The sequence below is a fragment of the Somniosus microcephalus genome, chromosome 26 (genome assembly GCF_052327205.1).
Source record: "Somniosus microcephalus isolate GS21.2 chromosome 26, FLI_Smic_1.0, whole genome shotgun sequence".
In the NCBI taxonomy this organism is placed as follows: domain Eukaryota; kingdom Metazoa; phylum Chordata; class Chondrichthyes; order Squaliformes; family Somniosidae; genus Somniosus; species Somniosus microcephalus.
Genome location: NC_141012.1, coordinates 44,308,711 through 44,334,324, shown reverse-complemented (window position 1 = coordinate 44,334,324; position 25,614 = coordinate 44,308,711). Strand labels below are relative to the sequence as shown.

General features: G+C 49.7%; 1 protein-coding gene across 1 annotated transcript in view; it reads right to left on the bottom strand.

Annotated features, from left to right (window-relative positions):
• LOC147100431 (cell adhesion molecule-related/down-regulated by oncogenes-like) overlaps positions 1-18,236 on the bottom strand; it is a 132,633-nt gene extending 114,397 nt beyond the window's left edge. The window contains exon 1 of the mRNA XM_085968135.1: positions 18,081-18,236. The gene's annotated coding sequence lies outside the window, so the exon portion shown is untranslated. The remainder of the gene's footprint in view (positions 1-18,080) is intronic.
• Between the last annotated feature and the right edge of the window lie 7,378 nt (positions 18,237-25,614).

Sequence of the window (25,614 nt, the reverse complement as noted above, 5' to 3'; positions counted from 1 at the left end):
CCCAGAATATCCTATCAGAAACAAGCAGAATCCATAATAGCTTTTGAAAGAGAAGTGGATAAATACTTGATAAAGAAAAATGTGAAAGGGTATGGAGAAAAGACAAGAGAATGGGACTAAGTGGATAGAAACACAGAGACATCGAAACATAGGAGCAGGAGTAGGCCATTTGGCCCCTCGAGCCCGCTCCACCATTCAATGAGATCATGGCTGATCATCCAAATTCAGTACCCTGTCCCTGCCTTCTCCCCATATCCCTTGATCCCTTTAGCCTTAAGAAATATATCCAACTCCCTCTTGAATATATTTAATGAATTGGCCTCAACTGCCTTCTGTGGTAGAGAATTCCACAGGTTCACCACTCTCTGGGTGAAGAAATTCCTCCTCATCTCAGTCCTAAATGGCTTACCCCTTATCCTTAGACTGTGACCCCTGGTTCTGGACTCCCCGACCATCGGGAACATCCTTCCTGCATCGAGTCTGTCTAGTCCTGTTAGAATTTTATAAGTTTCAATGAGATCCCCTCTCATTCTTCTAAACTCCAGCGAGTACAAGCCCAATCGACCCAATCTCTCCTCATACGTCATTCCTGCCATCCCAGGTATCAGTCTGGTGGGCAGCACGGTGGCATAGTGGTTAGCACTGTTGCCTCACAGCGCCAGGGACCCGGGTTCGAATCCGGCCTCGGGTGACTGTCTGTGTGGAGTTTGCACATTCTCCCCGTGTTTGCGTGGGTTTCCTCCGGGTGCTCTGGTTTCCTCCCACAGTCCAAAGATGTGCAGGTTAGGTTGATTGGCTATGATAAAAAAATTGACCCTTAGTGTTAGGGGGATTAAATAAGTGGGGTTACTGGGATATGTGTTGGTGTAGGGGTTACGGGGATCGGGTGGGATATGTGTCGGTGCAGGCTCGATGGGCTGAAATGGCCTCTATCTGCACTGTGGGGTTTCTGTGATTCTGTGATTCTGTGAATCTTCGCTGCACTCCCTCCATGGCAAGAACATCCTTCCTCAGATAAGGCGACCAAAACTGCACACAATACTCAAGGTGTGGTCTCACCAAGGCTCTGTACAACTGCAGCAAGACATCCTTGTTCCTGTACTCGAACCCTCTTGCTACGAAGGCCAACATACCATTTGCCTTCTTAACCACCTGCTGCACCTGCATGCTTACCTTCAGCAACTGGTGCACAAGGGCTCCCAGGTCTCGTTGCACTGCCCCTTCTCCCAATCTATTGCCGTTCAGATAATAATCTGCCTTCCTGTTTTTGCCACTAAAGTGGATAACCTCGCATTTATCCACATTATACTGCATCTGCCATGCATCTGCCCAATCTGTCCAAATCATACTGGATAGTTCTTTCAGCGAGGTGGCACAGGGACACTGGGCCATATAGTCTCCTTCTGTGCAGTAAAATTCTAAGATTCTCTATTGAAACCTTCATCTAAAAGCAGCCTGAGGTTTCCTCAATTAAAGTATAGGATTAATACAATGAGTGAGTGTCACCCTTTCCCTCAGTAATGTGCCACGATTTTATTTCCTTCTTTCTCTAACTAAGCAAAATTCCCAAACAGCACCATCAGCAACTCCCACCCCTGCCCCTGGAGCAGTATTGTGGCTGGGTGCCCATAGTTCCTCTCGATCATGCTGGTACCTGCACCCTTCGTGCTCTTGGCTCCACTATAGGGAGCAACCGGGCAGCAATCCAGAAATACTTTACAAAAAATCATTCGGGTTCGAAAAAAGGAACAAGACCTTTTTTTTGATGATCGTCGTGGTCTCAGGCCCCAGCTCCACTCACCTGTCAGAGGAGGGACGTAGAAACAAGCAGCACATCACCGTCCCGTAACGTGAGCCAACGGGCACTACTTAAATACCCACTGAGCTGTCCAGCACTGGCACTAACCCCGATGTGGTCTGAGATTCCCCGAGTCCTGGAGAGTCTATGAGATAACTCTGATATGCCCCACACCCCTCACTGTAACACTGATATACCCCACACCCCTCACTGTAACACTGATATACCCCACACCCCTCACTGTAACACTGATATACCCCACACCCCTCACTGTAACACTCTGATATACCCCACACCCCTCACTGTAACACTGATATACCCCACACCCCTCACTGTAACACTGATATACCCCACACCCCTCACTGTAACACTGATATACCCCACACCCCTCACTGTAACACTGATATACCCCACACCCCTCACTGTAACACTGATATACCCCACACCCCTCACTGTAACACTGATATACCCCACACCCCTCACTGTAACACTGATATACCCCACACCCCTTACTGTAACACTGATATACCCTGCACCCCTCATTGTAACACTGATATACCCCACACTCCTCACTGTAACACTGATATACCCCACACCCCTCACTGTAACACTCTGATATACCCCACACCCCTCACTGTAACACTGATATACCCCACACCCCTCACTGTAACTCTGATATACCCCACACCCCTCACTGTAACTCTGATATACCCTGCACCCCTCATTGTAACACTGATATACCCCACACCGCTCACTGTAACACTCTGATATACCCCACACCCCTCACTGTAACACTGATATACCCCACACCCCTCACTGTAACTCTGATATACCCCACACTCCTCACTGTAACACTCTGATATACCCCACACCCCTCACTGTAACACTCTGATATACCCCACACCCCTTACTGTAACACTGATATACCCCACACCCATCACTGTAACACTCTGATATACCCCATACCCCTCACTGTAACACTCTGATATACCCCACACTCCTCACTGTAACACTCTGATATACCCCACACCCCTCACTGTAACACTCTGATATACCCCACACCCCTTACTGTAACACTGATATACCCCACACCCATCACTGTAACACTCTGATATACTCTGCACCCCTCATTGTAACACACTGATATACCCCACGCCTCAAACTATAACACGCTGATATACCCCACACCCCTCACTGTAACACTCTGATATACCCCACACCCATCACTGTAGCACTCCGATATACCCCACACCTTTCACTGTAATACTCTGATATACTCCACACCCAACACTGTAACACTCTGATATACCCCACACCCCTCACTGTAACACTCTGATATACCCTACACCCTCACTGTAACACTCTGATATACCCTGCGCCCCTCACTGTAACACTCTGATATATCCAAATCCTCACACTGTAACACTTTCTAATATACCTCACACCCCTCGAACACTCTCTGATAGAGCCACTAACTCCCATATGCTCCACGCAGTCATGAGAAATGAAGTGACAGTGCTGGAGTGAGAGCAGACATTCTGAGTGCTGCATGAGAGTCTCACAAGGGGTTGATGGCCCTGAGTTACCATTAATATCTCCTTGACCATCATGCAGCGACCCCGAGGTGTTGATATCTCCTATCATCTTGAAGCTGCTGTCAGTCACTTGATATGTGTCACAATGATTGATTAACTCCCTGGCAATGACTAAAAGAAATACTTGCATTTATATAGCGCCTTTCACGACCACTGGACATCTCAAAGCGCTTTACAGCCAATGAAATGTAGTCACTGTTGTAATGTGGGAAACGCGGCAGCCAATTTGCACAAAATAAGCTCTCATAAACAGCAATGTGATAATCTGTTTTAGTGCTGTTGATTGACGGATCAACATTGGCCAGGACACTGGGGAGAACTCCCCTGCTCTTCTTCGAAATAGTGCCTTGGGATCTTTTACATCTACCTGAAAGAGCAGACAGGGCTTCGGTTTAACGTCTCATCTGAAAGACGGCACCTCTGACAGTGCAGCACTCCCTCAGTACTGTACTGGAGTGTCAGGCTAGATTTATGTGCTCAAGTCCCTGGAGTGGGACTTGAACCCACAACCTTATGACTCAGAGGCGAGGGTGCTACCCACTGAGTCTACTAGGCAGAGAGCAGGCTGGAGCTGAGACCTGTGCTGTTCTCTAAGCACCAGGAAAACCATGTCTAACCAAACATGGACAGACAAAAGAACCTGGAGAATTACTTACATGATACAAGACTTCCCTTACATGAAATGGAGCAACAAAAATGAGCCTGCCCCACACCCTCCCCCTCCCCGAGTGACATTTGGCTTTGATTGGCACCAACAGGAAAATTAATTGCCATCATAATCCCTTCACCAAGTCAGCAAATGGTGCCAGAATAAAGATAGAACTTCAACCAAAACAGTAACCGATGGAGTACAGAGAAATCACTGAGCAGAGTCACAGAGACAAGTTCCACCCGTGCGTTTGCAATCGTGTCTAAGTCATAACACTGTAACCAATGTCCAGTCTGTTAGTACAGCCCAGGGAACGGCCAGTTTTGGATTGACAGATTGCCATTGACACACTTCAGACCCCAGACTGTGCTGAGTTGCCGATCTCAGTTGGGGGGCTACAAATGACCTTATTGCCCTTGGATTAGAGAGGGAGAAAAGCAGAAATGGATCCACGTTCCCGATCACTGTCCTGTGACCGCCGTTGGATGGGGCTTGTAGAACTGTACCCCAGCAAGATTCAGTGCCCATGGAACTGTACCCCAGCAAGAGTCAGTGCCCATGGAACTGTACCCCAGCAAGAGTCAGTGCCCATGGAACTGTACCGCAGCAAGGGTCAGTGCCCATGGAACTGTACCTCAGCAAGGGTCAGTGCCCATGGAACTGTACCCCAGCAAGGGTCAGTGCCCATGGAACTGTACCCCAGCAAGAGTCAGTGCCCATGGAACTGTACCCCAGCAAGATTCAGTGCCCATGGAACTGTACCCCAGCAAGATTCAGTGCCCATGGAACTGTACCCCAGCAAGGGTCAGTGCCCATGGAACTGTACCCCAGCAAGGGTCAGTGCCCATGGAACTGTACCCCAGCAAGATTCAGTGCCCATGGAACTGTACCCCAGCAAGGGTCAGCGCCCATGGAACTGTACCACAGCAAGGGTCAGTGCCTATGGAACTGTACCCCAGCAGGAGTCAGTGCCCATGGAACTGTACCCCAGCGAGATTCAGTGCCCATGGAACTGTACTCCAGCGAGGGTCAGTGCCCATGGAACTGTACTCCAGCGAGGGTCAGTGCCCATGGAACTGTACCCCAGCAAGGGTCAGTGCCCATGGAACTGTACCCCAGTGAGGGTCAGTGCCCATGGAACTGTACCCCAGCAAGATTCAGTGCCCATGGAACTGTACCCCAGCGAGGGTCAGTGCCCATGGAACTGTACCCCAGCAAGAGGCAGTGCCCATGGAACTGTACCTCAGCAAAGGTCAGTGCCAATGGAAATGTACCTCAGCAAAGGTCAGTGCCCATGGACTGTACCCCAGCAATGGTCAGTGCCAATGGAAATGTACCTCAGCAAAGGTCAGTGCCCATGGAACTGTACCCCAGCAAGATTCAGTGCCCATGGAACTGTACCCCAGCAAGAGTCAGTGCCCATTGAACTGTACCCCAGCAAGATTCAGTACCCATGGAACTGTACCTCAGCAAGGGTCAGTGCCCATGGAACTGTACCCCAGCAAGAGTCAGTGCCCATGGAACTGTACCCCAGCAAGGGTCAGTGCCCATGGAACTGTACCCCAGCAAGGGTCAGTGCCCATGGAACTGTACCCCAGCAAGGGTCAGTGCCCATGGAACTGTACCCCAGCAAGGGTCAGTGCCCATGGAACTGTACCCCAGCAAGGGTCAGTGCCCATGGAACTGTACCTCAGCAAGGGTCAGTGCCCATGGAACTGTACCCCAGCAAGGGTCAGTGCCCCTGGAACTGTACCCTAGCAAGGGTCAGTGCCAATGGAACTGTACCCCAGCAAAGGTCAGTGCCTATGGAACTGTACCCCAGCAAGAGTCAGTGCCCATGGAACTGTACCCCAGCAAGATTCAGTGCCCATGGAACTGTACCCCAGCAGGAGTCAGTGCCCCTGGAACTGTACCCCAGCAAGGGTCAGTGCGCCTGGAACTGTACCCCAGCAAGATTCAGTGCCCCTGGAACTGTACCCCAGCAAGGGTCAGTGCCCATGGAACTGTACCCCAGCAAAGGCCAGTGCCAATGGAACTGTACCCCAGCAAGGGTCAGTGCCAGTGGAACTGTACCCCAGCAAGGGTCAGTGCGCCTGGAACTGTACCCCAGCAAGATTCAGTGCCCCTGGAACTGTACCCCAGCAAGGGTCAGTGCCCATGGAACTGCACCCCAGCAAAGGTCAGTGCCAATGGAACTGTACCCCAGCAAGGGTCAGTGCCCATGGAACTGTACCCCAGCAAGAGTCAGTGCCAATGGAACTGTACCCCAGCAAGGGTCAGTGCCCATGGAACTGTACCCCAGCAAGAGTCGGTGCCAATGGAACTGTACCCCAGCAAGGTTCAGCAACAAAATTCGGGTGGTTTCTAGAACAGGTGGGCAATCATCTCAGGTTACTGCCCAGGTGGTGATGGTAAAAATATGCCCCATTGTTGGGGTAAAGTATGGGCCACATCTAACCCTACGTTATACATGATCTGGACATACATGATGATGGCACTCAGTACAAGGAGTAGAACAGTATTCTGCTCCTCAACACTGATAGCCCTCACCTCAGTGTGAAGGAGGGGGAGATGTCCATGGCTGTGATTAATGAAATTGTAAACCTGTTTAAAAGAAAATACTGGCAATTTTGCTACAGAATAAGAGAAGGAAATCTTCCTTCAGAGGCTCGAGCACGTAATCCAGGCTAACACTCCAGTACAGTACTGCAAGAGTGCTGCACTGTTGCAGGCGCCGTCCTTCGGATTAAACCAAGGCTTCTCTTCCCCCTCGGGTGGATGTAAAAGGTTCCCTGGCACTATTGGAAGAAGAGCAGAGGAGTCCTCTCCGGTGTCTTGGCCAATATTTCTCCCTCAACCAACATTTAAAACAGATTATCTGGTCATTATCACATTGCTGTTTGTGGGAGCTTGCTGTGTGCAAATTGGCTGCTGCGTTTGCTACATTACAACAGTGGCTACACTTCAAAAAGTACTTCATTTACTATAAAGTGCATTGGGACATCCTGAGGCCATGAAAGGTGCTATATAAATGCAAGTCTTTCTTTCAATGTGAACACAAGACTGACTGAATTTCTGAATTGGATTTTTTTTGCAGAAGCTAATCTCTGGGGAGGCAAATTCTGAATGTTTAATACTTTCTGTTCAGCAAGTCGGGGAATGCTAACAGTGTGAAACTTTCCCCAGTGGGGCAGCGATTATTAACTTGGTCAAAAAGGCATGTATGTTTTCTTTGTGAATCTTTTAGGCAAGGATCAAACGACAGAGAGTCCCAATTATGTTCTGGTACAGTAACCGTCTCATTTATTACTGGCCCCTGCCAGATCCGCTGCCAATCTCCTGATTCCAGGCTCTCGCCGTCTGACCTGAAAGCGTCCGTGAATGAGACAAATGAACGCCACCTTGTCAGTTTCTGTCATGGGACAGACCAACCAGTTAAAGAAGAATGAAACTCACGGCTAAGTCAGTTGCCACAATCCTCAAATCCAGTTAGCGAAAGGCTGATTAGCCAAGCGCGGAGAGGTCAGTTGTACCTCATCCTCTGCACCCCACGGAGAGACTCTGCATTATACCTTGCTTCTCACAGCGCTTTGCGAGACAGACAATCAGCCTTTCACTAAATCTCCTAACTTGGTACAGTTAATTCCATCCCGGTGAATACTTCATAAGCCAATATTTCTGCTGAGCAGAAAAAGAAGCTGGCATTCCAGAGTTGATTTCTGTCTGCAGCTGCTGAGCTAATCCCTCTCCTGTCTCTCTCTCTCTCTCGCTTCCCACAGCTGGATCCGGGGGGGACAGGCTGGGAGACTGTGCCCCAATTTCCCAGTCATTCCTATTCCAGGGCTGCCCAAAATCATCCCGGAGTGGGTGTAGTACCCTCTGCTAATTTGTCTCCCGTCCAGTGGGGAACATAAGAACATAAGAAGTAGGAGCAGGAGTAGGCCATACGGCCCCTCGGGCCTGCTCCGCCATTCAATAGGATCATGGCTGATCCGAATCTAGACTCACGTCCACTTCCCTGCCCTCTCCCCGTAACCCCTAATTCCCTTATCTGCTAGGACAATGTCTATCTCCATTTAAAATTTATTTAATGTTGCAGCTTCCACAGCTCTCTGGGGTAGCAAATTCCATAGATTTACTACCCTCTTAGATTATGCCCCCTAGTTCTAGTCTCACCCATCAGTGGAAACATCCTTCCCGCATCCACCCGATCAAGCCCCCTCACAATCTTATATGTTTCGATAAGATCGCCTCTCATTCTTCTGAACTCCAATGAGTAGAGTCCCAATCTATTCAACCTTTCCTCATACGTCAACCCCCTCATCTCCGGAATCAACCGAGTGAAGCTTCTCTGAACCGCCTCGAGAGCAAGTATATCTTTTCTTAAATATGGAAACCAAAACTGCACGCAGTATTCCAGGTGTGGCCTCACCAATACCCTGTATAACTACTTGCTGGTGTGGCTGAGGTAAGGGGAATGGCGAGTGTGGAGCCATGTCTTACCGCTTTAGTCGTGGCTCAGTGGGTAGCACGCTCACTTCTCAGTCAGAAGGTTGTGAGTTCAACCCCCCGCTCCAGAGACTTGAGCGCAAAGTCCAGGCCGACACTCCAGTGCAGTGCTGAGGGAGTGCCGCACTGTGGTAGGTGCCGTCTTTTGGATGAGATGTTGAACCGAGGTCCTGTCTGCTCTCTCAAGTGGACATAAAAGATCCCATGCCCACTATTTCAAAGAAGAGCAGGGACGTTCTCCCCGTGTCCTGCCAATATCTATCCCTCAACATTACAACAGTGACGACAGGTCAAAAAGTACTTCATTGGCTGTAAAGCGCTTTGGGACATCTGGTAATCGTGAAAGGCGCTATATAAATGCAAGTCTTTCTTTCTTTTCAACCAACACCTAAAACAGATTATCCCATTGCTGTTTGTGGGATCTTGCTGTGTGCAAATTGGCTGCCGCGTTCCCTACATTACAACAGCGACTGCACTTCAAAAAGTAATTCATTGGTTGTAAAGTGCTTTGGGACGTCCTGAGGCATTATATAAATGCGAGTCTTTCGTTCTCTACCGCTGCATGGCGTGCTGTGATGACACTCCAATGAAAGACTTGACCATGCTGCCCCTTCCAACCCCCGTCGCATTCATTTCTATGAGTTGAGTAAGTTCACTGTAAATTCCTGCTGTGAGGACGACGCGTCGTTTCCGGTCCAGATTACACGGCCAGGCAAATTTGACATAATTAGCATTCCCAGTACGGAGCTGCGGGTGATGGCAATGCCTCACGGGATCGTGGGTATGGAGGGCAAATGCCTCAATGGTACAATTTTCCTCCCTGACACGTCACGTACAGCTGCATGCAGCATTGTCAATCAGTAAAATTGCTCCCCCCCCCCCCTGCCAAACTCTCTCCTCTCAAAAAGCTGGGTCAGTGGAACATATCAAAACTGAGATTGATAGATTTTTGTTAGGCAAGGGTATTAAGGGTTATGGAACCAAGGCGGGTAGATGGAGTTAAGATACAGATCAGCCATAATCTAACTGAATGGTGGAACAGGCTCGAGGGGCTGAACGGCCTACTTATGATCATAACCTCGGCCCCTATTACATTTTTTCTTGTAAGTTTTCCACTCCTTTTCCCCCCATCCCTTTCCTTTTGTTTCTCTCTCACACCTGGCAGCTATCTCTTGCCCTGCCAGTACACTTTACACCTAATCTCAGCCTATTACCATCTCATCTAGCTTCTAATACCTTTTATTGTCTCTTTTACTTCTTTTGTTTCTTTCACTTCTTTTGTCCGATCGCAGCCCTGCCTTCGATCTATTTTCTTTTCTTTCCAGTTTTGAAGAAGGGTTCGACCCGAAACGTCAACTCAAATTTCTCTCCACGGATGTTGCCTGATCTGCTGAGTTTTTCCAACATTTTCTGTTGTTACTTATGTTCCTTCCTATGTAAATGCATAATCTAAAGTAGTCCTCGTGTAAGATTGCTAGTGCTAAGTTTCCATTGGTTCTTGTAGTCACTGGTAGACTGTTTGGGATTTCAGCATCAAAAACATTTTAATATGAAGGGACATTTTGCTTCTGTAGGTCATTAAAACGTAATTATTCTCAGGCTCCTAAAGCCCAAGCTTGCTGTCACCTAACCAGAACTTCCTGACGCACCTCACTTCACTCCTACTCTCTTCAGCCTTGGTGTCTGTGCTGCACTGCGGGGCCCAGACTCTTCACTGAGGTGACAGCCCTGCAGCCCACACCCACCCACCACCACCCCCGCCCGCCTTGTACACTGGCTTTCCTCAGGTCAACCTCTACTGGCTGGTCACAATCGAATTAATGCAGGGTAGTCAGAACAATTGCTGCAGTACTCGCTGATACACTACCTCCTGCTGGGAGCTGGAATGTGTGTCTCACTTTCACCATAGTAGGTCTCTCTCTGTCTCCCTCGCTCGGTTTTGCTGTGGGAACCGGAGCCCCTTCCCCTCCCTTTCTCCACTGCTCACTCTCTGTATTGCAGTAGAAGTTTCTCGGAGTATCTTTGCCCTTTTCTCTCTGTGTCTGGTTCTCTCTCACCTTATTTTATTTTGCCTTTCTCTCGGTCACTTTCCTACTCTTTCTTGTTCTCTGCCTTTTTGGTTCTCCCCTTGCCCACAGATGTGTCACTTCTCTCGTCTCTGGCTCTGGTTTTCTCACTTTGTCCTTTTGCTTTTAGTTCGTTCTCTTGTGGTTTAATTCCCTGATTCCGTGTCCCAGTGTGAGCTGCACTTGAAGGGAACAGTTGTGAGATCGGACTATAACGTGAAGTGCCCATTCTCCAACCCATGCTTTCCCCGAGTGTAGATCCTCTCTGAGAATGCGGATCAGTCAATTAACCCTTTACTTTTTTCTAATGGTTTGCTTATTTCTCTCTCTTTTTGCAACAGATATTTCTCTCCTCTCACACTATGTCTACCTTTTCCTCTTTCTTTTTTGCACTGTTTTCTTACTCTTATCTCTCTTTCACTGTCTCTTCCTATCTCCCTTCCCTTGTTTTACTGTCTCTTTCTCTTTCCCTCTCTCCATATCTCTTTCCCTTTCTCTCTCTCTCTCTCTCTGTCTCTTTCTCGCTCCCCTCTTCTCTCTGTCTTCTTCCCCCTTTCTCTCTCAGTCTCCCTCTCCCTTTCTCGCCCTCTGTTCTTTCCCATTATCTGTAATCTCCCAGTCAGTAACCAAACATCGACACTTCAAGCTCCCTCCCTCGCTTTTCATGCTGCTCCTGCTCTTTGTCTCTAATCCACCTTTTCAGGTGGAGTGCAGTTTACCAGCACAGACCTGCATTTAGTGTTCAACAAATTACCTCCTGGATGGGAGGGTAGGACAGAACAGACCTGTTAACGGAAACGTTCATTTAAAGGGACCTGCTCTTGGCTGTTGATCACTTCCCCATTGTGTCTGTTTAATGAGAATGAGAAAAGGTGATGGGGGCAGTGCAATGGGAGGGTCCCGGGGCAGTGTAATGGTGGGGGAGGGGGTCCTGGGGCAGTGTAATGGGGGGGCAGTGTAATGGGGGGTCCTGGAGCAGCGTAATGGGGGGGGTCCCGGGGCTGTGTTATTGGGGGGGGTCCTGGGGCAGCGTAATGGGGGGTCCTGGGGCAGTGTAATGGGGGGGGGTCCTGGGGCAATGGGGGGGGGGTCCTGGGGCAGTGTAATGGGGGGGGTCCTGGGGCAGTGTAATGGGGGGGGGTCCTGGGACAGTGTAATGGGGGGTCCTGGGGCAGTGTAATGGGGGGGGGAGGGGGTCCTGGGGCAGTGTAATGGGGGGGCGGTCCTGGGGCAGTGTAATGGGGGGTCCTGGAGCAGCGTAATGGGGGGGGGGTCCCGGGGCTGTGTTATTGGGGGGGGTCCTGGGGCAGCGTAATGGGGGGTCCTGGGGCAGTGCAATGGGGGGGGGTCCTGGGGCAATGGGGGGGTCCTGGGGCAGTGTAATGGGGGGGCCTGGGACAGTGTAATGGGGGGTCCTGGGGCAGTGTAATGGGGGTCCTGGGACTGTTATTGGGGGGGGGCTCCTGGGGCAGTGTAATGGGGGGGTCCTGGGGCAGTGTAATGGGGGGGGTCCTGGGGCAGTGTAATGGGGGGTCCTGGGGCAGTGTAATGGGGGGTCCTGGGGCAGTGTAATGGGGGGGTCCTGGGGCAGTGTAATGGGGGGGTCCTGGGGCAGTGTAATGGGGGGGTCCTGGGGCAGTGTAATGGGGGGGTCCTGGGGCAGTGTAATGGGGGGGTCCTGGGGCAGTGTAATGGGGGGGTCCTGGGGCAGTGTAATGGGGGGGTCCTGGGGCAGTGTAATGGGGGGTCCTGGGGCAGTGTAATGGGGGGTCCTGGGGCAGTGTAATGGGGGGGGTCCTGGGGCAGTGTAATAGGGGGTCCTGGGGCAGTGTAATGGGGGGTCCTGGGGCAGTGTAATGGGGGGGTCCTGGGGCAGTGTAATGGGGGGGTCATGGGGCAGTGTAATGGGGGGGTCCTGGGGCAATGTAATGGGGGTCCTGGGACAGTGTTATTGGGGGGGGGGCTCCTGGGGCAATGCAATGGGAGAATATTGCCATTAATTTATTTTGGTTCTGTAGTGACATTTTATATAAAGCATAATTTTAAAACCCTTGTCTGTTAGTTTAATGGAGTTGTTAACCTATTGTGTAGATTGACCTGGTTACACCACAGATATCAGCAGGCCAATCTCCAATCTGCTTTTACACTTTAATCCAGGAAGTGTGCTGTAGAGTGACAATCACCCCCAGACCGTTTAAGGGTAGGTCCAGGAGGCTGCTGGTTCTCCAATCTGGTTGCTCGAGGCGGGCGTAACTCACTGAATTTATCCTGCAGTGCTTGTCTGTCGTCTGTGGTTCTCTGAAGGTTCAGCTATGGCCACACACTGTGTGGGATGAACGGGATACCCCGTGAGAAAGGGAGCCTTAGCACTTTGGTGCTGTGTAGCTCAAGAAAGAAAGAAAGACTTGCATTTATATAGCGTCAGTCATGACCTCAGGACGTCCCAAAGTGCTTTACAGCCAATGAAGTACTTTCAAAGTGCAGTCACTGTTGTAGGAAACACAGCAGCCAATTGGCCCACAGCAAGGTCTCGCAAACAGCAATGAGATAAATGACCAGATCATCTGTTTTAGTGATGTTGGTTGAGGGATAAATATTGGCCAGGACACCGGGGAGAACTCCCCTGCTCTTCTTCAAATAGTGCCGTGGGATCTTTTATATCCACTTGAGAGGATTTAACATCTCATCTGAAAGGCATCACCTCCGACAGTGCAGCACTCCCTCAGCACTGCCCCTCCGACAGTGCAGCACTCCCTCAGCACTGCCCCTCCGACAGTGCAGCACTCCCTCAGCACTGCCCCACCGACAGTGCAGCGCTCCCTCAGCACTGCCCCACCGACAGTGCAGCACTCCCTCAGCACTGCCCCACCGACAGTGCAGCGCTCCCTCAGCACTGCCCCACCGACAGTGCAGCACTCCCTCAGCACTGCCCCACCGACAGTGCAGCGCTCCCTCAGCACTGCCCCACCGACAGTGCAGCACTCCCTCAGCACTGCCCCACCGACAGTGCAGCACTCCCTCAGCACTGCCCCACCGACAGTGCAGCACTCCCTCAGCACTGCCCTGGAGTGTCAGCCTAGATTTTGTGCTCAAGTCTCTGGAGTGGGACTTGAACCCACAACCTTCTGACTCCGAGGCAAGAGAGCTATCCATTGAGCCGCAGCTGACACTGTATTGCATAGGTGGTGTGTGTGTGGTTTGAAAATCAGACATCTGGCTAAAACATACCAAAACACTCGTTTTCAGCTGAGTTTCAGTCGTTTTCAAACTTCTTTAAACTCTGGTAAAAGCTTTAGCAGAAGCTAAAAATGTTTTAATGGATTTGTTTTAAGACATTCCTTCGATTTCTGTGCTTTTGATTTAACATGTCCTTCGTTGTATCTTTGTTAGCTGCCAATTTTCTCCCTTCCTGTCCTGCTTGCCTGCAATTCCATCAGCACCGAGTCCCTCATTACCCCACCCAAGAGCTCAAGTGCGAGTGTGAGCCTAGACAGTGAATGTCAACAGACAATTCAACCACGGGGGGGCATCACAGCCAAACCTGATCCTGTCCTCAAGCCACACCCAAACTTTCCATTAGTGGCCATTGGATAGCGGTCAGGACCGGGAACACTGGCTGATGCTCCCCATTCTTAGCTGAGGTCCATTGCAGCACTTTTACTCTCATCAGTATATTCTCAAATGACTAATATTGCCAGGAAGGAAAGAGGAAAGAAAAATCAGGGAGGGTTCCCACTCCAGATCACCAACCAATGACCTCTCATTGAAAAGTGCATGTGTGGATATCAATGAGTCTGCTGGTTTGCGATGCCCCCTGTAGTTCATCAGCAAACCACTAGGTTGAGGGCAGGCTGGTTCTCTGGAATCTTTCCCAGCATGAGTCAGCACCTTCAGGAAGGGATAAACAGAGAGGAAAGAACATCTGGCATTAAACTGGTTTCAGATGGGGAAATACAGGCATTGTAAAAGGCATCTAGGGGTCCTTCGGTATCTCAGGTGGGTAAGTGGGCCATGGGCTGTTGGACAATTCTTAGCATCACCAGTTTCCCACTCCAGTCACTGCAGGTGTGTGGAACTGCATTACAGCGAGGAACTCGGGGAGAGCAGGTACAGGGAGACTGGGGTCTGGGGAAGGGGAGGGGAACTGGGGGAGTGAGGGAGGGGGACTGGGAGGAGAGGAGGGGGACTGGGAGGGGAGAGAGATTGGGGAGAGGAGCGGGACTGGGGGAGGGGAGAGAGATTGGGGAGAGGAGCGGGACTGGGGGAGGGGAGTGGGACTGGGGGAGAGGAGGGGGACTGGGAGGAGAGGAGGGGGACTGGGGGAGAGGAGGGGGTCTGGGGGAGAGGAGGGGGACTGGGGGAGAGGGGAAGCCTCCCATTTTTACCCAGTCTGGCCTATATGTGACTCCTGTCCCGCACCAACATGGTTGACTCTGCCCTGTGAAGTGGCCGAGCAAACCACTCAGTTGTATCAAAGCCGCTATCAGCGGTTCCAGAAGAAGGCTCTCCACACTCCTCTCTGCTCAACTCGGGATGGGCAATAATTGCCGGCCTTACCAGCAATGCCAAAATCCCGAGAATGATTAAATAAATGGTTCTGTTGTAAATAGAGTGGCCTGTAGCTCAGGGGCGAGAGATCTAAATAGGGAAAGTGGGAAATTACAAAATGCCCTTATAAAAAAATTAATACTTTAATTAAAATCCATTAAGGTAAATGGAGGTGATTAACAGGAGCAGGGGAATGAGTAATGCTCAGCACTGAGTGACAAGTGGAGAATAATTTACAAACCGCTGCACAGGCCCAGCAACATCTGTCTGCACAGCAACCCAGACACTGTGATAGTTTTTTCTTTTCTTGTCACTTCTTTCTCCTTCCCTCTCTCTCCCTCCCGTGGTTACCCTCCTTCTTTCTCCTTCCCTCTCTCCTGTGGTTACCCTCCTTTGCTGGGATACAGTTGCACGAGTATCAGCCAGCCTTGGGTACCTCACCCGAGTGTCCAGTGGAGCCTCGCCCACCAGCAGTGCAGATCGGAAACGCGGGCCTGCACTGCCCATAATGAGCGGGGTGTGACCGAATCTTCAATTGGCGCTGTGGATGGGTACAGCTTCACCCCCAAGGCAGCAATAATAATCACCGTCACCGTGACTGTCATTGTCAACAACAAATATAACATACATTTCTATAGCTCCCTTAACATGGAAAAAAGGGGCTTCACAGAGAAACAAATGGAAGGAGATATTAGGAGGGGGTCAAAGAGGAGCGTCTTAATTGAGAAGGTGTGGAGGTGGCGGGGGGGGGGGGGGGTTTAGGGAGGGAGTCCCAAAGCGTGGGGCTCAGGCGGCTCAAGGCACGGCCGCCAATGGTGGGCGCAGGGAGGGGGGATGTGCAAAAGGCCAGAGTTAGAGGTAGAGAGAATTCTTGGGGGAGAAGGTTGCAGGGCTGGAGGAGGTTATAGAGATCGGGAGGGGTGAAGCCATCAAGGGATGTAAGCAAGAGGATGGGAATCTGGCGGACCATAAGACAGCCAGCACAGGGGAGATGGGGGAGTGGGACCTGGTGCAGGATAGGGTACAGGCAACAGAGTTTGGATGAGCAGAACTTTATGGAAGGTCGAAGATGCGAGGCTAGGCAGGAGATCATTGGAATAGTCGCGTCTGGAGGTGACAAGGGCATGGACGAGGGTTTCAGCAGCAGGAGGGCTGAGGCAGGGGCAGAGACGGGCGATGTTAAGGAGGTGAAAATAGGTGGTCTTTGCAATGGAGAGGAGATGGTGTCAGAAACTCAGCTCAGGGTTAAATAGTAACTGAGATAGTGAACAGTCTGGTTCAGCCTGGGGTCCAGTGGCTGGGGAATTGGAGGGAGTTGATGGTGAGAGTAGTGAGTTTGTGGTCGGACCAAAATTATCAACAGAGTATTCAATCACAGAGGACATCAGAGAAAAGGCCATTCTCTCAATGTTCTCACACACAGACTTCTCGCCAGAAGCTGATCGAACCCTGCCCACTGTCCCTCTGGGTTAGATCATCCAATTTTGCACAGCTTGATTGTTGAGCATCACTGTACCGATTTTGGATCAGTTTAAATCAGTGCCCTGTGCTGACTCCCTCTCCTACGTCCCATTGATTTGTTCCAGCTGGTTACTGAGATACACGACATGTGCCTTTGGGACTCTGATTAATATTCTCTTTACAATTTTCACTATGTTCACCTTAAACGGGCTGTCTCACAAAATGGAATTATCATTACAGGATAAATAAGTAAACAGGCATTTTAACAATTTTCTCCAGTCTGTACATCATAATCACATCCCCCCCACTCCCTCTAACCTACCTCACTCCCTCTAACCTCACTCACTCCCTCTAACCCCCCTCACTCCCTCTAACCTCCCTCACACTCCCTCTAACCCCCCTCACACTCCCTCTAACCTCCCTCACACTCCCTCTAACCTCCCTCAGTCCCTCTAACCCCCCTCACTCCCTCTAACCCCCCTCACTCCCTCTAACCCCCCTCACACCCCTCTAACCTCCCTCAGTCCCTCTAACCTCCCTCACACTCCCTCTAGCCTCCCCCAGTCCCTCTAACCTCCCTCACACTCCCTCTAACCTCCCTCACACTCCCTCTAACCTCCCTCACTCCCTCTAACCCTCACACTCCCTCTAACCTCCCTCAGTCCTTCTAACCTCCCTCACACTCCCTCTAACCTCCCTCAGTCCCTCTAACCTCCCTCAATTCCTCACACTCCCCCTCCCTCTTACCTCCCCTATTGACCCACCGTCCCTTACCCAGCAGATTCCACTGAGGAGCCCCGTGTAAGTCTGCAGTTTTCTTTCTGTCGTTAACAGAAGAAAGCGCAAAGTGCAACATCCTGACTGTGCGCCGAATTTAAGGAGTAGAAGTGAAGGAGACTCGGGGAGTGCAGCCTGTGCAGACCCTGGCGTGTTGTCCAGCAGTTTAACTGTGTTGCCTGTCAGCAGTGACTCCCTCCCTTCAAACTCTGTCTGAACCCCTCTCGCTGCTCGAAGGATGTCTCCTTTTCCGCTGTTGCATGGTCCAGAAATTGGTCCATTAGGAGCAAATTGATCGTCAGAGGAAATTGCTGCTAAGTGACTTTTTTTTTGTAACTGAAGCAGCCTGTGTTGTTTTTGGATCCCATATCAGTCCAGCAATGTCACCCAACTAAAGCCATCACACAGCAACACTGCGGAGCGACAGGTCGCAAACAGCAGCCGTCCCCTTTATCCACCCGTCCCCTTTACCCATTCATTGCCCTTCAGTGCTGCCGAGCGCAGAGGGACTTAACAGCCGCCTGAACAATACTCTTTAAACAAACATTTATGGACAGGACTGCACTGGTATTGACCTGGGGTTATATCTGCATATTCAAAACACAGATGTTTCAAGTCTGGAAGGAAAGCACTGGGGTTAATCTGGTAATAAAATGTAAAATAAATTGGAGACTCACCAGGTTGGTCAGGGGAGCAGCCTCCAAATGCCTTCAAGTGCCACTTTCCCAAAACTTGAAGTTCTAGATCCCGCCTCTTATGAGTTTGACGTGACACTCGGATAGTCCCCGATTCACAGGCCTTTCCCCCGGATCCAGCTGCCGTCAGGAGCGACACTGTTAAATACAGCATTTACTGCTTTAATGAAGAACATCACAGCGTGGAAGTTAAAACGCTCGCTGACTTTTCACTCGCCTGTTTGGAAACGGTGGCTGTGCAATAATTTACAGCCATCACAGAGTGAGGGGTGAAAAACATTATTTCAGTCTACGCTGCTTTAAGAGAAACCAGATGTGGAGGCTGAACAAAGGCTACAGTCTTGCACTAAATTCATCATTAGCCACTTTAAATGCCGCTGAACCCGGCTAAAGTTCACCCCTGGTCAGACCAGAGAATCTACGGTTTCAGTATCCGAGATCTACCTGAGCAACCGGCAACATTATTCAAAGCTGACAGGCAAGGTGGAGTCTGGTATCACAGGGACATGTAGCCCAGAGAGTGAGCGCTCTCCACGGCCAGCGCTCTCTCCCTCTCTCGCTCACAATTTCACCATTCCCCCTCATTTTCTCTTCTCTTTCTTTCTCTCTTTCTATTATACTTTCCCTTGCTCCATTTTCTCTCTTCCCTCATTCTGTCTCTCTCCTCAAACTCTTCTCTCGCCCATGCTTTTTGTCTCCTCGTTCGTTTTCTCTCTCTCCCTCTCATTCCTTTTTTCTTCCCTCATTCATCTCTTCTTTCTTTCCCCTCATCCCTTCTCTCCCCATTCTTCTCCCTCCCTTCATTCTTTTCCTATCTTCTCATTTTCCCTCTCTCCCCCCTCATTCACTCTCTCATTTTCTCTCTCCATTAGACTTTCTCTTCCTCATATCATTCTCTCTCCCCATTCCTTCCTTCTCCTTGTCTCCCTCTTTCTTTCTTTGCACATTATGACCCCCCCCCCCCCCATCCTCCAGGTGCCTCCAATGCCCCTCACTCCTTGGGGCGATAGCCTACCCCGTTACTGTGACCTGTCCACTGCTCAGGCCCCAGCCCTCAGACAGGTACCTCGGTAGCTTTCTGTCCCCCACCTTTTTCCTACGACCGTGTCGTGCAGCCCAGAAGTGATTAGACAGATCTACCAGTAAAAGCGAGGAATAAATAGTAAAAAAAAACATGTCCTAGTAAAATAACAGCAGGTTAAAGAAACCCGAGTTATAATGTAATAACCTGCAGTGGGACCAGTGAGCTCGGCACAGCACGCTGAGTTTAAGAGATGCTGTTAACTCTCTCAGTGAGTGCTCTACCTGAAACTGCTCATCTCAGCGAACAGAATGAAACCTCAGCCTGGCCCAGCAGCTCGCGGCTGTCAATCCGGTCTGCTCCCACTTGTCTGTCATCTCTCTGCATTGGTGAAACACCAGGCATTAGTGTGAGTGTGCGATGGAAAGGAGTGAGGGAGAGAGAGAGAACACAGAGAGAAAAGGGAGTGTGTGCGAGAGAGGGAGGGAAAAGCAGAGAAATGGAAAATATAGAGGGAGAAAAAATGTGAGGGAAACAGAAATGGAGAAAAAGCAGAGGGGGAGGTAAGAATGATAGAAACAGGGGGAGAGAGAGAAACAAAATGAAAGAGAGGAATGACTAAGGGGAGAAACACGGAGATAAACAGTGAAAGGAGACAGAGAGGGAAACAGAAAGGAAGGGAGGCTGGAGAATGCAAAGACAGAAAGAAAGAGGGAGGAGAGAAGGGGAAATGGAGAAAGGGAGAGAGAGAGAGAAATAGAATCAGAGGGTAGAGGGAAAGAGAAAGAGAATAGATTGAGAAAAGCAGAGCAGGAAACCAGAACAAATAGAGAATGGAGAGAGACAGAGAGAGCGAGGGAGAGAAGCAGGGAGAGAGAGAGACATACCTTCATTTAGTACCAGTGCTCTCTGCTCTTTTAAAGCCCCTCTGCCACTATCCCGGCCGGCCGGCCTGCACCCTATGAGGTGGTACTGCCCAATGCCAGGAGACCCTCCCTGAGGTTCCTACCTTAATCATTAAGCCATCGGCTGCAGTTAGTAAATGACAGGCTTCTCGCTCCGGGACAGAGCCAGGTGTCCTTCAGCCTCAACATCACCGCGTTGCTGTCAAAGTAAATCTTTGTTGTATTTTTTCCCCCAGTCAGGCTAATCTGTCCCTGAGGAGTTTTAAAGGTGGATTATCACAGAGTTTCTTCAGGGCACCTGAGTACCTGAACACATTCCACAGGACTCTCCCCGGGACCAGCAAACCACTCAACCTCTTTTCGGGAACTTCCTCAAATCACCTGGGAAAACCACTTGGGGGGGGGGGGTTACCTGCCCCCAGCTGATGGAAACCAGGCGGGGAGGGTCCGTTATAACCGAGCGGGACAGCGGAGGTAGCAAATCCACCCTCATAATGGTGTTGTAGTTACATAGATAAATAAATCGACGTGGCACTCAAACACCAGTTACATAAATAAACCTGCAGCATCCACTTCTGCACCCATTATATAACCAGAGCAGTAGAAACATATAGGTAACCTATACATTATATACTGTATATACAATACATGCAACTTATAATATATACAATATATACGATACATATATAATAGAACCAACTTTACAAAAGTATGCTTGCCTGCTAGGAGTGGGTGATGGGAAACTGTGGAGCTGCTCACTAGTTCCATCCATAATAAACAAAATACATACAATTTCTACAGTATTTCTACACAATATATGCACTATCTATAATATAGATACAACATATTCAGAATGCACAGACTTCACGCTGCTGGTACATCGCAAATGTGCAGTGTGTGTGATTTCACAACCATTAATTTAAATAGTTGGAAACTCCTAAGCTTCTTGTCTGCAGTTCTGCTGCCTGATCCCAGTGGGAAAGGCTGCCGGCAAGGAGCGAGAGGCTGGAAGATTGGTCCCAGTGTGTACCATACACAGCAGGGTTGGGGAGCCGGGGGGGTTAATTTTTATTTTTTTACCAGGACAGCCCCCAGTTTAAAGTCATAGGGGTAGATTTTGACTTTGTGCGGTAGTGTAAAGCATGCACTCGTGAATCGGCAGCCCGTTTTATATCTCTCCCCGTTAAAGTCGCTGGAAGTAAAAGCGGGGACAGATGTAAAGCGGGCTGCCGATTCACTAATGCATGTTTCACACTAGCGCACAAAGTCAAAATTACCCCATGCCTTATTTTTATATTCTCACTGCAGATTCCTTGGCACCACTGGTGGGAGGCTGTAATTACAATGTGACAGGTTGACATAGGCAATTCCCATTGTAAATATGCACATAGGAATTTATAGTGGGAAAAGTTGACAGAAAGTGCGTCGATGTAAGATTTTTAAATATATTATCGCTAGATTGTGCGGGAGAACAGGGCACAGCTGGAAACAAATGGAACAGAGGCGGGTGTCTCACACCTTTGATCCTCCTGGTTTCCGGGGGAACAGGGGGTTCTGGGTTGCTGGTGGGCAAATCACAAACTTCCCGCCGCCTAACCCACACACTGACACCCTGGTACAGCGAGTGACGGGGAACTGCTCAAACCCCCCCGGACAAGCGCAGGATGCCGGCAGTGAGATCCAGGAGAGAGTCCCAGAGGTTAGAGGAATGCTGGCTGGAGCGTTGGGTGTGGTACCGAATACTGGGGCTCACCCACAGCAGCTCCTGCCTCCCTATCATTCCAGTTGCATTCATAGTACTTACCTAAACAGTGAATTTTAATCAGATTATTTTCCCTCTCAGAGATACGGTGTATTTTTGCAAAGTTCCTGTGGCTGAAGCAGTTGATTTGCAGGGACATTGCAATGATGGTAGACCTCCCCGTGGCATTGCTCATGGATGGTGAGGGGGGTTGGGTTGGGTTGCAAGAGGCGGGGCTGTGCTAAGGTTGGGAATAAGTGAGTTGGCCAAAGAGTTAGGTTGGATTAGGCTGGACGGGGGAGGGTTGGTGTACTCTTCTGATTGGACCAAAAAACAAATTGTCTGTAAGTTAATCAAATTTTAAATGAACCGTAACAAATCAAATTAAAATTGTGTTATCCGAATCGATGACGCACTCCGTCCCCGCAGCGCCCACCGGTCGCGGAGGTACTCAAGCGTGCCGGCGGACACCGCGTGCTCCATCTCCAGGGCCACCCAGGCGTGAACATGGCCGTGGAAGAGAGGCAGGCAATCTGGCTGAATGACCCCCTCGACCGCCCGCTGCCTGGACCAATTGATGGGAGGGTTGGTGTAAAGTCATCAGTTCTGGGTCTACAGCAGCAACACAAAACCTGATTGGACCAGGCGGTGAGCCTGGCGATTGGCCAAAATGGACAGTTCCTTCTGGAATCCAATTGGTCCCTGCTAAACATGTGGTGGATAGCAGCACATAGCCAGAATGGACCAATCACAAATCAAGTAAGAACTTTACATTCACATAGACACAAACTTTTTATTCAAAAGATGTTCAGTGGTGTTTATGAAGACATGGGGTTCCCATGGTAACTTCAGGTCAGAGGGCGGGTTCATTGAATATGGGGATTTGCCAAGTCAAGATGAAAGTTGAATCATGTGATGCAGGTTGAATGGTTCTGAATTTTGTGTGATGTTTTCAATTTATCTCCTCAAATTGCTCACACCACTGGCACCATCACTGTACCTACCAATACCCCACTGTTATACTGTGGCAGACCTGAACACACCAGTACTGTACCCCAGTGTTATACAGTGACAGACCTGTACCCACCAGTACTGTACTCCAATGTTACACAGTGACAGACCTGTACCCACCACTGTACCCCAGTGTTATACTGTGACAGACCTGTACACACCAGTACTGTACCCCAGTGTTATACAGTGACAGACCTGTACCCACCAGTACTGTACCCCAGTGTTATACTGTGACAGACCTGTACCCACCAACACTGTACCTCAGTGTTATACTGTGACAGACCTGTACCCACCAGTACTGTACCCCAGTGTTATACTGTGACAGACCTGTACCCACCAACACTGTACCTCAGTGTTATACTGTGACAGACATGTACCCACCAGTACTGAACCCCAGTGTTATACTGTAACAGATCTGTACCCACCAGTACTGTACCCCAGTATTATACTGACATACCTGTACCCACCAACACTGTACCCCAGTGTTATACAGTGACAGACCTGTACCCACCAGTACTGTACCCGTGTTATACAGTAACATACATGTACCCACCAGTACTGAACCCCAGTGTTATACAGTGACAGACCTGTAACCACAAACACTGTACCCCAGTGTTCTAAAACTCAAAATACTCGAGACACAACCTAATTTTGGGAAGAGGAAATCTCTGCACTGCTGGGTGCTTTGCACAGTTCAAGTGGATGCAGTGGGGTAAATTTCAAACACTCGCCTTCAGACTTGACTGAAATCCCAGCGATGACACTGGGACTAACAAATCAATCAAATTGAAGTGAGAGCTGGGTGAAGGCACAGAAGTCAGTGGACGTTTAGTACAGGGGCACAGTCAGGTAATCACTGATAATAGGAGTTTAAACAACAGCAGCATAATACGGGCCTGGGACTTTGACTGGAAAGTGGAGCCTGAGTGCTAATTGAAGACAAAAATAAACATGGAGCACAAATAGACACAAAAAAGTCTTTCAATTGTAATTTTAAACATTGCCAGAGGATTTAGGAGGATTACCATGCACAGAGGGGGAAGAATGAAATATATTGGATTAAAGGATGTGTGACTCAGAGAACAGCAGCCAATCTGCACCCTCAGGTTGTGATATCCATTGAACAGAATGCTCGCCTGGTCTTATTTATTTAATTACATTTATACGCAGCCTTGCTTCCCCTCAGAGGTTTTCTTTCAGTGATGTCCCGACTCTCCCCCATGACTGGGGTCACTGGCTGGTTGACCCACGCAGACAGGAAAGGTGCCAGGTTCAATCCTGGGCCTGTGCTGAGCTAGCTGCTCGCAGTTAGGGCTGTGGTAGAGGTGCTATAATTAGCCTCGCCCCACACTCCTCTATAAAGGAAATAAAAACCAGTCTAGGTCCCCCCGACTCCTACACTGTGTCAGCCATGGCTCAGTGGGTAGCACTCCTGCCTCTGACTCAGAAGGTTGTGGGTTCAAGTCCCACTCCAGAGATTTGAGCACAAAAACCAGGCTGACGATCCTCTCCAGTGCAGTGCTGAGGGAGTGCTGCACTGTCAGAGGTGCTGTCTTTCCAATGAGACTCTAAACTGAGGCCCTGTCAGGTGGCAAGATTCTGTGGCACTAATTTGAAGAAAAGCAGAAGAGTTCTCCCTGGTGTCCTGGCCAACATTTATCCCTCAACTAACATCATTAAAACAGATTATCTGGTCATTTATCTCATTGTTGTTTGTGGGAGCTTGCTGTGCGCAAATTGGCTGCCATTTTCCTACATTACAACAGTGACTACACTTCAAAATAGTACTTCAATGACTGTGAAGTGCTTCGGGACATCCTGAGGTTGTGAAAGGCGCTATATAAATGCAAGTCTTTCTTTCTTTCAATTAACAACCGCTCTCTGCAAAGCATCAACCATCAGAGAGGTACTTCAGTGAAAATTCTTCATGAAGAGAAATTTGTGATGGCGGAAAAAACATTTTCAGCTAATCAACTTACTGGCTTTCCTTGACTTTGTGCCCAGCCTCAACAAGCCACAACATTCGAAATCTGTACAAATCGAACCTCATTATCGTCATTAGAAGTAACAATTAGCACACTGAGAGTCAGGTTTCGGGAGCTGCCAAGTCACTGACACTGTACACTACACTAAACTTTACATTCATCAAGGCAGAAAATGCTTTGGTCTGTAAGACAGGTGGATTCGGTGCTGTCAACACGCCCTAGGCCACATTCCTGCACCCTGCTGTTTGTGCATTTTTCCAGGCAGTTTCTGGAGTGCCTCAATCAGCTGGAGATCCATGTCCACATGGCAAGCCCCAGCCCCAGCAATGGCCCACGACCTGCCTGACAGACGGAATCTCAGCAACGCTCGACATGAGCTCAGTGACTGCGACCTCTAACTGTCTCTCTTCCCCCACCCCTCCCGCCATGAATCTTGTTGAGGTGCAGTTCCACGGGCGTTGGCTACAGTCTGCTACCTAAAACTTCCATGGACCCCGGGATAAGGGAGGGGGCGGAAGGGTCACGGGTGCAGCCTCTCCATCGCAAATCACAGGGGTGCGCTCATTTAGATATTGGGGGACAGGCTCCCTGTGCCTGTATAAGTGCAGCCGAGGCATTTGGCCTGCTTTTCTATCGGAATCTCAGAGCTGCTCCCTGAGTGGGGTTGATCCCAAGGACCTTATAAGCCCAAGACGGAGGTTTAAAAATAATTTCCCTGTAAGGAATGGTGCGCCAGCAGTAAGAAGATATTCAGTCCCTCTGGGGTCCCTCTGGGATTGACTACATTCATTCCTTTAGGAACAGGAGGAGGCCATTCAGCCCCTTAAGTTTGTTCTGCTATTCAATTAGATCA